Source organism: Tiliqua scincoides, chromosome 8 (assembly GCF_035046505.1).
Source record: "Tiliqua scincoides isolate rTilSci1 chromosome 8, rTilSci1.hap2, whole genome shotgun sequence".
In the NCBI taxonomy this organism is placed as follows: domain Eukaryota; kingdom Metazoa; phylum Chordata; class Lepidosauria; order Squamata; family Scincidae; genus Tiliqua; species Tiliqua scincoides.
This window is the reverse complement of record NC_089828.1, coordinates 21,461,342-21,474,071: the sequence shown is the minus strand read 5'-3', so window position 1 is coordinate 21,474,071 and position 12,730 is coordinate 21,461,342. Positions and strand designations below refer to the sequence as shown.

The 12,730-nt window shown below is 44.9% G+C and overlaps 2 pseudogenes; both read left to right on the top strand.

The window, feature by feature from the left end:
- The first annotated feature begins 3,841 nt into the window (after positions 1–3,841).
- Positions 3,842–3,958, top strand: LOC136659527 (5S ribosomal RNA; annotated as a pseudogene).
- A 6,815-nt stretch (positions 3,959–10,773) lies between these two features.
- Positions 10,774–10,893, top strand: LOC136659692 (5S ribosomal RNA; annotated as a pseudogene).
- The last annotated feature ends 1,837 nt before the right edge of the window (positions 10,894–12,730 follow it).

Sequence of the window (12,730 nt, the reverse complement as noted above, 5' to 3'; positions counted from 1 at the left end):
CCCACTGGATCAGGCCATAGGCCCATCTAGTCCAGCTTCCTGTATCTCACAGCGGCCCACCAAATGCCCCAGGGAGCACACCAGATAACAAGAGACCTCATCCTGGTGCCCTGCCTTGCATCTGGCCTTCTGACATAACCCATTTCTAAAATCAGGAGGTTGCGCATACACATCATGGCTTGTACCCCGTAATGGATTTTTCTTTCAGGTTGCACAATACCCATCACGGCTTGTAACCTGTGATGGACTTTTCTTCCTGAAATGTGTCCCATTCCCTTTTAAAGGCATGTAGGCCAGATGCCATCACCACATCCTGTGGCAAGGAGTTCCATATATTATTTATTTATTTATTGGATTTGCAATTCGCCTTTCTCCCCGAAGGGCACCCAAGGCGGCTACCCAGAATATTACATTCTGGATAAAGAAATGTTTTCTTTTATCTGGTCTAACTCTCCCAATACTCAGTTTTATTGGATGCCTTGTGGTTCTGGTTTTGTGTGAAAGGGAAAAGAACATCCCTCTATCCACTCTATCTATCCCCTGCATAATTGCAAGTCATTTTAAGTAAACAGATCCATCAAAAAACTGGAAGTGCTTATTCATGGGGGGGGGGGGGTTTCTGGACTTTGGCCATGAAAGCTCATAATTACTGAACCAATTTTGAATTTAGTGTTACAGGGAGTTTGGCCATACTTAATTTCAGTGAGGCGTGCACAGAAAAATTCCTGGTGGACTGTGCCCCATGCTAGGAGGAAGAAGGGGTTCTATGGTATTTGCCTGCTTGGACTATTGAATTCTGGTCAAATGCATCCGAGGATATTTTCATCTCCTTTTTTTTAACCCAATCATTAGCATCCCACTATAGTTGGGCAACAAACAAAGTATAACTGGGCATCAAATCCCATGTTACATATGCTGAGCCTCTTATCTGAGCCCTAAACCTACCTTTGCAATTTAAAAATTTAAAAAGTGCATCTAATATATATATAGACACACGCGCGCGCGCTCACATATATTGGGAAACAAATGTCCGGGATGCAAAAAGAAGGGAGGCAAATGTCTAATACTAAGACACAGTTGTCTAGGACGCAATGGTCTTGTCGCTGGAGGAAAGATGTCATCAGAAATTTCTGCCTCTGTCTTCCAAATAAGTAATGATACATAAATAGCAAAACACCAGCAATTCTTTCTTTGCTAGAGTGACCAAAGGAATGTGTGGGAGAATTAATGTGTGGGAGAGCTAAACATAAACCTGCTTTCTGTTCAAAAGCAGGCATTGACAGTGAGAACTCTTTCCTCCCACAGAGTGTTTGAAATGTCGCATGCAGCTTACGGGTGAAAAAGGTGCATCTCAAGGTTGAGATTTTTGTTTTTTTAGACTGAAGTAAAAGGAAAAGGGATGCTTTTATGTTTAATACATTTTAATCCCTCACCTGGCATGTTGGTAGGGTTATGTGATGTCTCTTTTGATACTATGCAGACTGTAAATTCCTGGGAGAAAATTCCTTGGAGTGACAGGTTGACTATCTGTCAGAAATGAAGAACTAGTAACTCTTCCCCCCCCCCTCCCAAAAAGTGAACTGCTTCAGGACTGCAAATTTGAATGAAACTTCAGAGAGAGCAGGCTGGGGACACAGAACAACACTTTCTAGTTGTGTTTCTCTCCCCGGTTGAAAAGTAGCCTCATGGTGATCTGTGCTGATATCTCAAATTCTTGTAGGATTCCTTTATAAGTGACTTTTGGAAACAGTGTCAGAGGGCCTGAGACAAGAACCTGGAACCACATGATGATTGGGCCTGAGTTAGAGGATAGGACCATTTGGGGTGGTCACTTAGTGGCAGAGCATTGATTTTACATGCAGAATGTCCCAGGTTCAGACTCCAGGTAGGGCAGAGAAAACTTCCTTTCTGAAACCCTGGAGAACCACCGCACAACCCTATCACCTAGCCTAGGTTGTTATCTTGGAGGGACTCTGCTTGCCTAGCAATGTAGCTCTAGGACAGCCATTTTCATTTTTTTTCATCACATGGCACACTGACAAGGCACTAAAATTGTCAAGGCACACCATCAGGTTTTTTGCAATTGACACACCATGCTACCAGTGGGGGGCTTACACCCCATTGGCCTTACTTATAAATGACCTTCCCCCAAATTCCAGTGGCACACCTGTGGACCACGTGCGGCACACCAGTGTGCCACGGCACAATGGTTGAAAATGGCTGCTCTAGTATTTTAAAGAGGTGAGATGCGAGGATGTAGAGTGAGAACAAAGGCGAAGAGAGGAAGGCTACCCATCATGAAGGACTCACAGAGAGCACCCCTTTTTTTGCCCTTATGGTCTTGCAATCTCCCTGTTCATAACATAATGGAGTTCTGTCAGTTGGGTGCATTAAACAGGGTCAGCAAAAACTGGTGAGTGGAGAAAGGGTTAAGCACCCCTTCTTATCAGATCCTTCTTTTTCCCCCTCAAAAATCACATCTGTCCCCGTCCTTTCTTAGCTGTCCAGTGACCAGACCACCACAGCCTGACACTGCCACTGAACATCTCATTTTGGCCCTTAAACCCCAGGCCCAGCTGCAACTACCATCTGTGGTCTGAGGATACTCTCTTGGAACCGAAGGGTTAACGTTGGAGATTGAGCACAGCTGAATCTCCTGGCACTAAAGAGGAGCAGTGTACTCACCAGGAAAAAAAGAAAAAAAAAAGAAATGCTATTCAGTTTCATAAGCTGCTTAATTAGGTGAATGTTAATGAGACATTAATTACTGTTGTGCCAGTGAATCCCACAGAACGGAGATTGTGTTTCCCTTCAAACACCCAGTCTTAATTATAAGTTGCACTTAATTCAGCATGCTTGGCTTGTGGAGTGATCAGGTGACCGGGGCCCACTGGTGTCGCGTGCCAGCCGTCTGCTCGGAACCTACGTGGTCGAGCACTTCACAGTCCCCCGTGTGGCGCCAGGTGGACGGGTCGGCAAGCCCAGATGAAAGGCTTTGCAAATAACTTCTAAGGAGTGTGGCAGATGTAATGCTTTAATCCAGGCACTGAACCTTCCGACTTTGTAGTTAGTGGGGGGACGTTTGTCTGAGCCACTTAGAGCAGCTTTCACTTCAAGGCCTGGAGAATCACGTCTTCATTTAGCATAATTATTATTCATTTTATGTCGCTACGCGGTGGCCGAGAAATAGTCTTCTCTAAAGGCTTTTTCTGCGTGAGTGGGTGCTGGGTGTCAGTGCATCCCCTGAATCTCAGGTACACTTTTCACTTCCTGGTCATGCTTCTCTTCTGGGCAGAATATTATATACTTGGCTGTTTGAGGCAACAGGGTGAAGTGTCCACATGCTCTAGAATAGTGGTTACTGTCATTTTTTGTACCCCTCGTTTAAGCAAAATGTCTGCAATTAATATAGACACTGCTGTTTCAAACTTGTAAGTTTTCAACTACTGATCCATATTTGACAAGTGGTTCCCAACTTGGGTACGTGTATCCCCAGGGGTACTTGCTGGGACCTTTAGAGGTACTTGGAAAAGAATGGAGTAATGGCAGAAAAAGTCAGGTCTGTATTAAAATACCTTGCTGTGCTGGCATGGCAGGAAGGCAGGCAGCTAGCTGGCTGTGAAAGCTCCACCAACTGCTAATTTCTGGTCATCAGTTCATGTAATAGCAGTTGCTGGGGCTTTAGCAGTCAATTAACTGCCCTCCTTCCTGCCTCTCAAGCCCTGCAAAGCATTCTAATACAAACTGCTTTTCCCTGCCATTATTCAATTCTTTTTCAAGTACCCTGAAAGGTCCAGGCAAATACCTCTTGCGGACCACTAGTCTAGAATACAGGGGCAGTGTCAGGAACTGTTACCGTGTACATGCCCAATCTCATCTGATCTTGGAAGCTAAGCAAGGTCAGGCCTGGTTAGTACTTGGATGGGAGACCGCCTGGGAATACCAGGTGCTGTAGGCTTATACCATAGTCTTTTGAGACTGAAGGTTGCCAACCAACCGTGTCAGGGCTCAATGTCACAGAAGCAGCCCAAAATGAACCAGTGTCCCAAGCAGTGGCAAATTATCTTGCCTACAGTCTCTAAATTCTGTTACCTCCTCTCCAAACAGCACCCCTCCAAATTATGCCCCCATTCCTGGTAGCAACCCCCCACTCCTCAGCATCTCACCTTCTTCTTTGTCCCCCTCCTTCTCTGGTCCCCCCTTCATGGTCACCCCTCCCCGTGCTTCCCAGAGAGGCAGGCAGAAAAGAAAGTGTAGGGGGTACAAAGGGGCAGAGAGGCGAGCACTTTATTTTCATAGCTGCAGTGCTTTTTCAGGATGTGATGTGCCTCACTTGTTTATTCCGAGAGGGCCCCTAGAGAGAGGGAGAGCTGTACGAAAGTCTGTGAGCAAAGAAATGATTTGCTGTATGTGAGTCTTGCTTGCTGTGTCCCCTCCATACCAGAAACAAGATGCAAAAGTTAGCCAAGTGGGGCATTGGCCAGGGTCCCAGGTCCATTAGAAGGCTCCCAGCCCAGTCTCAAACCCCTGTGTAGTGCTCAACATCAGAGCCTGGCATTGGACTGGAGTGTGATCTGGAGTGCTTCCCAGATGCTGCGCTGACTGCTACCATCTTTTTTGCCCCCCTATGAACAACATATTCGTCCCATCACTGCCTGACTGTGAAGCCCTGATGAGACAAATGCATTGCATTATTGCTTAAAAAAAAAAGAAACTGACAACAGTGGAAGGCAGCCCGGTGCTTGGATCTCTACCAACGTGCTGATGAGAACATAGCCAAAATGAGATCTAAAAGTTTCTAAGCATTCACTAAAGTCAGAAGTTTGCAGAGGTGTGAAACTTTATGGAAAAGATAACCAAAAAAGGGCAAAAAGTCCTAAAGTGCTTTCTTTCTATAGGACTCTAAGGGTTAAAGAGAGTATGGATTCCTAGAGAGGCATTATGTCCCATAAGGTGAGAAGGAAAGGCATTTGGTTTCATTTTCAATGTTTTTACTGGCCAGATTTTCCACACCACCTTATACCTCACTTTGTGGTCAGATTGGAGGAAAGGGGGTGGGGGGTGGGAAGATTTGATCTATGGGTGGATCCAGCTCACAGCCTGGGGTTTGGCACCTGCTGCTTTAAATAATGCTCAATTGAATCCAGGGACAGCCCAATCCTATGCCCTGGTAGTGTCCAATAGAGCAGTGACTCCAAAATGGCCACTACTGCTTCTTATGGGACCGTGGTAGCTGTCGGACTGCCAAATGCTTGTTCCTTTACCCTGGGTAATACCACCACGGTCCCAATGGGTCTCCTCGGAACTACATCAGCCATTTTGCTGGCAAGGAGATCTGTGTAGGGCTCCAGGGGCCGGAGCCACCAACTCTACCCCCAACTGCCACCAACTCTACCCCCTCCCAGGCATGTTCCACCAACTGGCACGGACCTCAGCACCAGTGCCACATAGTCTGCGCCAGGGCAGAAGTGCCTTATGGTACTTTTGTGATAGCAGTTGCTCAGGCATAGGATCGGGCCCCAAGACTTACGGAAAGATTGATGTGCGTACTACAGCGTATTGTTCCCATCTTGTTCGTATGCATGTATGAATAGAGTAGAACTTTCTGAGTAATTTCACTTGTTATGGCCGAACCTAGCTCAGGTAATTGACAATAGGCTGCCTGCCTTGCAATTGCACATGAGATTAGGTGATTCTTCTGCATTCTCTGGTTTCAAATGCTTGCTACATGACAATGCTGATGGATTGCTCATCACCACTTCTTCATAAACTAGCTAAGCACCTTGCTATTGTGTTAGGTGCATCCCATTCACAGATCGGATTGGTTGCAGTTGTATGTCCTGCTGACCTATTCCTGTCCATCATTCCCCCTTCAACTTGCTGACTTGCTGTTGTCCACATTGCTTAGCTATTATGCATCTCCTCCCATTCTTTAAGAGTGTTTTAATTGCCCATGGTGTGTGGCGATTTTCACATTCCTGATTTTTGCTTGCGAGTCCCTGATACCTGTCTCAAAACCTCTTACTCTATTCACTGGCTGCAACTGCAACTACAATGACAAAGAAATTAAACAATGCTAAATGAAAAGTATGTATATGGTGTTGGTTGCATTGTTCACAATCGATGCCTTGTAGAAAGCATCAGATAATCAAGCTTGTATGCTGATGTCAGCTGAACCCAGTCATTTTTCCCAAACCAGGATCAAGTGCCAGGGCTGGATTTTTCCAGGCTCACCTGCTGCTTGCTGACCAACCAATTAGTTGCTGAGACTATTCTCCTTGTGAATCGATGCCCCTTTGACAAGGGGCTGTTCCAGGTTGATGCCTGTGATTTGCCTTTCCATACCTGCCTACTTCTGTCTTCTACCTCTTTCTTCCCTATCTGTTTACCTGTCCAGGAGAAACTACTGTGCATGTAGTTCCATTCTTGGTTTGCTTTGCCTACAATTCCTGGAATTTATTTTGAAAGGACTGTGGGATGTGTCTGGGAACCAGTGGTATTATTAGTGAGTTGCGGGGGATGAAGTACTCAGGGGTGACACTACTACTAGCCAAAATGGTGAAATCTTGGTATTTTGAAAAATACCATTGTGTTACACATCATTCAGTGTAGAATGCAATGAAGCAAACCGTGTTTAAATATCTGCATTCTATCAAAAGCTACGGACAAATAACCAGAAAAGGAAAACACAACTGCCTTATGTAACAAAAAGTGGATTTCTTCAACTCAAAACTGGTCAATGAGACTGATTGTTCTGAGAGCCAATTGTTATTATGATACAGCAGGGAACCAATAAAACGTTAGTAGGAGTCAGATCTCATTTCCCTGTATCAGAGCTAATACGAGAATTCTTATTCAGTTATGTGACTGTCATCAAGTTGGCCACTATTTTTTTTTTGTCTCAGTCCCTCTGATACTGTTTCCAAAAGTCGCTGGTTTTTTGTTGGTTAGTGATTTGTTGGGTGACCTGTACTGTTATATACTTAAATAAATAAATAAATAAATAAATAAATAAATAAATAAATTTAAGGAGGGTTCCACCAACCCTAATGATGCCACTACACTTAGGTTGTGGTTTTGACACATAGCTCTCTGAGCCTGAGTCTCTTGGCAGGCTCTTTCCATCAGAATAATGCACATAAAAGGGTTTTGCAGTCTCAAAAAGATGTACATGCTAAGTAGGATTTGAATCCAGGAAACCTCCCCCTCATGTTACCAAGTGGTGGCCTCACTATCAATTTTGGAATCCATGAAGTGATTTGACATCACCTGTATGTTCACGTCTTCATCTTTAAAAAAAAAAAAAAATCCTATCTGGGATGAGGATTCACTCCAGCTGTTAGCAAACAAGAAGAATTTGAGTTGCAAGAATAAATGCCTATTTTTCTGATATGTCATTTCCTGCTATTTTATTGTACGTCCCCCATTCTCTATTGCTGCTTCTTGGAGACGTACAATTTCAGTGGGGAAACATCTTAAGGGTGGTTTGTAACATCTTTTTTTTTTTTTATTTCCCCCTACACACATCTTGTTTTGATTTGGAGACATTCACACAACTTTGTTCTGCTGACAAGCTCACAAACCCTGGGGATTGTTAGACATCTCTTCCCAGCAGAGCCAGTCATAAATCCTGTTTGAATGCCAGCCTTTCTCTGTGTTGCCTTCCTTGGTGACATGCAGCATTGTACCACTGTCTAACGGACAATGTGGGGTGACATATGAGGCGGTGAAAACCTATAATCTAGACGGCATAGGGGAGGGGCAAAGGCATAATGTGTGGCACGGCAAAAATGTGTTTGAAAGTGCATTTGGATTTGATCATGTCAAGTGTATTCTTTTTTCTTTTTTTTAAAGAAATATAACTATTGTCTTCCTTTGCCTGGAAGTGAGTGAGCTACATGGGCATTGTCACAGGAGGTAATGTTGGATCAGGATCTCTTGGAGCTATAGACACTGAATGCTTCCTTCCCTTGCCTCGTCAAACACATACCCCTTTACCCATCAGCAGACACTAGCACTTCTGATGCTCTTCCTCTCCTTGGATTAAAAGAAGAACAGAGCAAAAGAGGATGTGTGGAAGAGAGGGGAGTGGTAGACTAGAGCTTTGTTTGGATAGTACCATACGTAATGATATAATGGTAGTACCATGCCGTAATGGAAATTCTTTTCTTTCTCACAGAACACCAGAACTGGGGAAGAGCCAGCAAAATTGTCAAGTGGGAGAGTCAGGAAATATTTATTGACCTAGCACATAATTAATCTATGAAACCTCTTGCCACAGGATATGATGGTACCTGACCTAGATGCCTTTAAAAGGGAATTGGGTAGATTTGTGGAGGAAAAGGCCACTGCAGTTTACAAGTCATGATGACTGTATTCAACTTCTGGATTTTAGAGATAATAATAATAATAATACAGGTATTTCTATACCGCCTTTCTTGGTCCTCAGATTTCTCCTTAGACTTTATTCAAGGCGGTTTACATAGGCAGGCAATTTTTAAATCCCCGTAGGGATTTTTACAATTTGAAAGAAGGTTTCTGTCTTTCAAGAAACCACAACATTCAGGTGTTTCTTTCTTGATCTGGCCGCACATTCTGGCCTCCATCCTCCCACACTCAGAGCAGATGGAATGGCTCGGCTCAGCTTGTCAGCTGCTTCAAGGTCGCACGGTGCCGGTGGCCTCGAACTGGCGACCTTCGGATGTTATCTTCAGGCAAATGGAGGCTCAACCCTCTAAACCAGACCTCCTGCCCAGAGATAGCCTGTCTCTGAATGCAAGGGACTGGCAACAGTATGCAGGTATTGTGTGCTCCTAGAGGAATCTGATGGACCACTGTATGAGATACAGGAAGCTGAACTAGATGGGCCCCTGGCTTGATCCTAATATCAATATTTTAATGCTTTTACCCACCCCATCTACTGGGCAGGCCTGTCCTTCCACCTGGCCAGTCAAAATCTCCACATTAGAGATATTATTTGCAGAACATCTGTAAAGCACTGCATTTTGCTGTGAATTGGGCAATCATTTATTTTGGGTCTACACATATTGGCCTTTAGGCTTGGAGGTCCTACATTAGCATTATATGCAACATGGGCACCTAACTATAGTTCAGTGGTAGAGCTCATGGAGAAGGGGTTGGGTACAGTCCCTGGCATTTCCAGGTAGGTTGGAAGAAAGACCTCTGTCTGAAGCTTTACAGAGCTGCTGCCCATTTGCGTTAAGGAGTTCTGGGCTAGCTGGAATGGCTGTCTAACAATATAAGGCAGTTCTTGCTAACTTGTGTGTGTCAAGAGGTGGGGAAGGGGGACAAGGCAGGTTGATACAGTGCCCCATGTAAGCTCCATGCGCATACAACCCTGTTCAAACCTTCATGAGGTAAGCAGAGGAGAATTTCCTGTTGGATTGCGTTGTTTGCAGATAAGATGTCAAGATGAAGATAGATGTCAGGATTAAATGTAAAACATCCACCCCACACTCTTTTCATATATTTTGTTTTACTAACATTGCAAGCAAGAAATCAACATGGCAGCAGCATCTCCCCCCTGCATTTCCGGATGCCTTGAGTCTTGGAGCTATAATTTATAGAGCAGAGGAACCTCAACTTCCATTAGATTCCGTGGGAATTAAGGATGCTGGTAAATACCTCCTAGTAAAATGAGACAATCCATCATGTTTCTTCCTTGCAACATTATGACCAATAAAATTGCAGCATGCCGATGAAGCCCTGGCTTCTTGATGCCACTTGGCTGTTTTCATTGTCAGGTCTGTGGTTCCAGCATCTCATGATAAAATGCTCCATAAATGCTTTGAAATCAAACTGTAAACGAAATAATAAGCAGCCCCGCAATATTGGCATCTCCTAGTAAAAACAAACAAGTAAGCTGATACCAAAACAGCTCACAAAGATGAAGAGATCCAAAATTAGAGGTTTGGGTAGAATTTCAATGAGGTGCACCAACTTCAAACAACAACAGATGGCTGTAGCAGTGGTTCCCAAACAGTGGGTCGCAATCTGATTTTGGGTGGGTCGCCAAAGGGTGATGGAAAGATTGGATAACAGACTGCCTCAAGCTCTGAGGATATTCAAAAAGGAGATGCTGTACCTGCTAATTATTCTGCAAAGAGCTGAGCTCCTGCAGTTTGCAAACATATGTAAATATAGGGAGATATATGTGTGCAAGCATGACTAAATATAGGAAGATAAATGTTTATTTTCTGGTTATTATTACTAATAAATAAATAAATAAATAAATAAATAAATAAATAAATAAATAAATAGCATACTTTCTAGATCTCCTTTTTAAAAAGTCTGATAAAGCTAGGTAGATTAGATTACTTAAAGCTAGGTAGGTCCCGGTAGAGTGTCATTTTAAAAAAGTGGGTCCCAGTGCTAACAAGTTCTGGAAGACCCACAGAGGACCTCCAAACTCATCAGGAAATGTTCTGAGGTGGGGGAGGGGAGGCTGTGTATGGCTCCCCTGCAACTCAGAGGGTCTCAGAGAGGCACTTTCTGTTTGCCGAGAAACTGGAAGTGTCTTTCTGTGGTGCAGGGAGGCTGCACATGGGCGGGGGCCGAGTGAGGAGACAGAGGGGTTGGATCCTGATAGCACCAGTGTGTGCCAGAATTCTATTCCCTCTTTTCGAATCCACCCCACCCCTTTTCTCTTTTCTGACTTAATGCCAGCTGTATAGTTGGCAAACGCCCGAGGAGTCTGTAAGCGGATCACCAGGTCGCTTACAGAGAGGTAAGTAGAAAATATTTTGACGTACCTCTGATAGCAACTGTTACCCTGCAAATGTCTGATCTCGTCTGATCTCGGAAGCTAAGCAGGGTCAGGCTTGGTTTGTACTTGGATGGGAGACCGCCTGGGAATACCGGGTGCTGTAGGCTTATACCATAGTCTTTCGAGACTGAAGGTTGCCAACCGTTTAAACCTCTGATAGGCCTCCTGATTGCCCTCCCTCACAAGTGGGGGCAGGGCACACTCCGTCAGTATAGCTGAATCATTGCCAATAGTGGGGGAGTGGGGTTGGGCTGTAACAAATCTGTGAAAGTGAAGTTAATGCTGGCAATCACCTACAATGAAGCAGGAGCCTACCTCTAAAGTGAGAGCTAAGAAGTGCCTGGGGGGAGGACAGGTTCTGAAAAGTTAAGCTGTAGTGGTAGGAGGACTTAGCATTATCTGTAGTGCACCCCCTTTGACTTAAAAAAAAAAAGTCAGATTGACACCTTCACAAACAGTGAGATCTGCTGCTGTCTGTCACTGACGTGTTGGCACAAAGACGTGGCTACTCTAAGCTTGGTTGATCGAGCTGAACTGAGCGTTGGCAGACCTGTGGGCTATGGTTCCCAAACTGTGTCTGAGGGCACTGCTGCGAACTCACTGGGGCACCATGAGATGACCCCAGAGGCCTCTTCTTCCTGGCTCTCTTGGTGCCACCATCTTGAATTGCACGAGATTTTGCATTATCCAAGGCAGCAGTGCCTGGGAGAGCTGAGAAGAAGGGGCCACCATGAAAGAAGGCTGCTGTGTCCACGATAAGTTTGGGAACTGCTGCCTGTGATGGAGAAAATTGAACAAACAAATGTTTTCTTGACATCTTTAGGTTTGCAAGCATGTGCAAAAAGAATGAGGAGGGGGAGGAAAGCCATTCTCAACTTTATAGGCCCTGTTTGACTACTGCTAAAAAAAAGGAACTCATTTTCACATAATGAGAGACAATTCCACTTTGTTAACTCAAAACTTTCCCATTAATCACCTTCTTCTTTGCCTCTGTCTGTCTCCGTGCTGTCAGGCCATAATAATATATGAAGAACACTCATTTATTCTCCGACTTCCCTACTTGGTAAAGACATACGACGACACTGTGCAGTGAGATTTATTCTTACAGGAGGCTTTCAGCACAATGAGGCTAATTTAAGCACATGTTGAAGCCCACTCCCTTTTAGTGGTCTCTCTTGCACTCCCTCATTTTGAAAACCGGTGGGTACCCGCTTTGGTGATTGGAAGCGACAGGCAAATGCAGAGACTGTGCCACTGATACTGTTGTTGCCTTGACATAGATTCATGTTAAGGGCTTCTTGGTCTACCTTTTCACTCTGCTTGACGCATCAACCTGAAAAGCTCTGATTATCCCAAGCACAGCAGCATGTGATGCATACAGGTAGAAGAGAAATGTGCAGGGAAAGGGCTGTGGAAGGATTTGGGGCTGGCGGGGAGCAGGGATAGGCAGCTCCAATTTGAGCAAATGAACAATGGAGGTGGTCACCCATTCCTTGATATATTTAGTTTCCGGGAACAGAAGTGCGTCTTTCCCCTACAACAGAGGCCTTCAACTTATCAAGAGCTGGGATCCACCTCAAACCCCAACCTGCAACATCCTGTGCATTCTTGGGCAGGGGTGCCCAAACCCCAGCCCTGGGGCCACTTGCGGCCGTCGAGGCCTCTCAATGCTGCCCTCAGGGAACCCCTAGTCTCCAGTGAGCCTCTGGCCCTCTGGAGATTTGTTGGAGCCCACACTGGCCCAATGCAACTGCTCTCTGCATGAGGGTGGCTGTTTGACCTCTTGCGTGAGCTGCGGGATGAGGGCTCCCTCCATTGCTTATTGTTTCACATCTGTGATGCAGTAGCGGCAGCAAAGGAAAGGCCAGCCTTGCTTTGTACAAGGCCTTTTATAGGCCTTGAGCTATTGTAAGACCTTCATTCATTCATATAAGTTCATCTTTA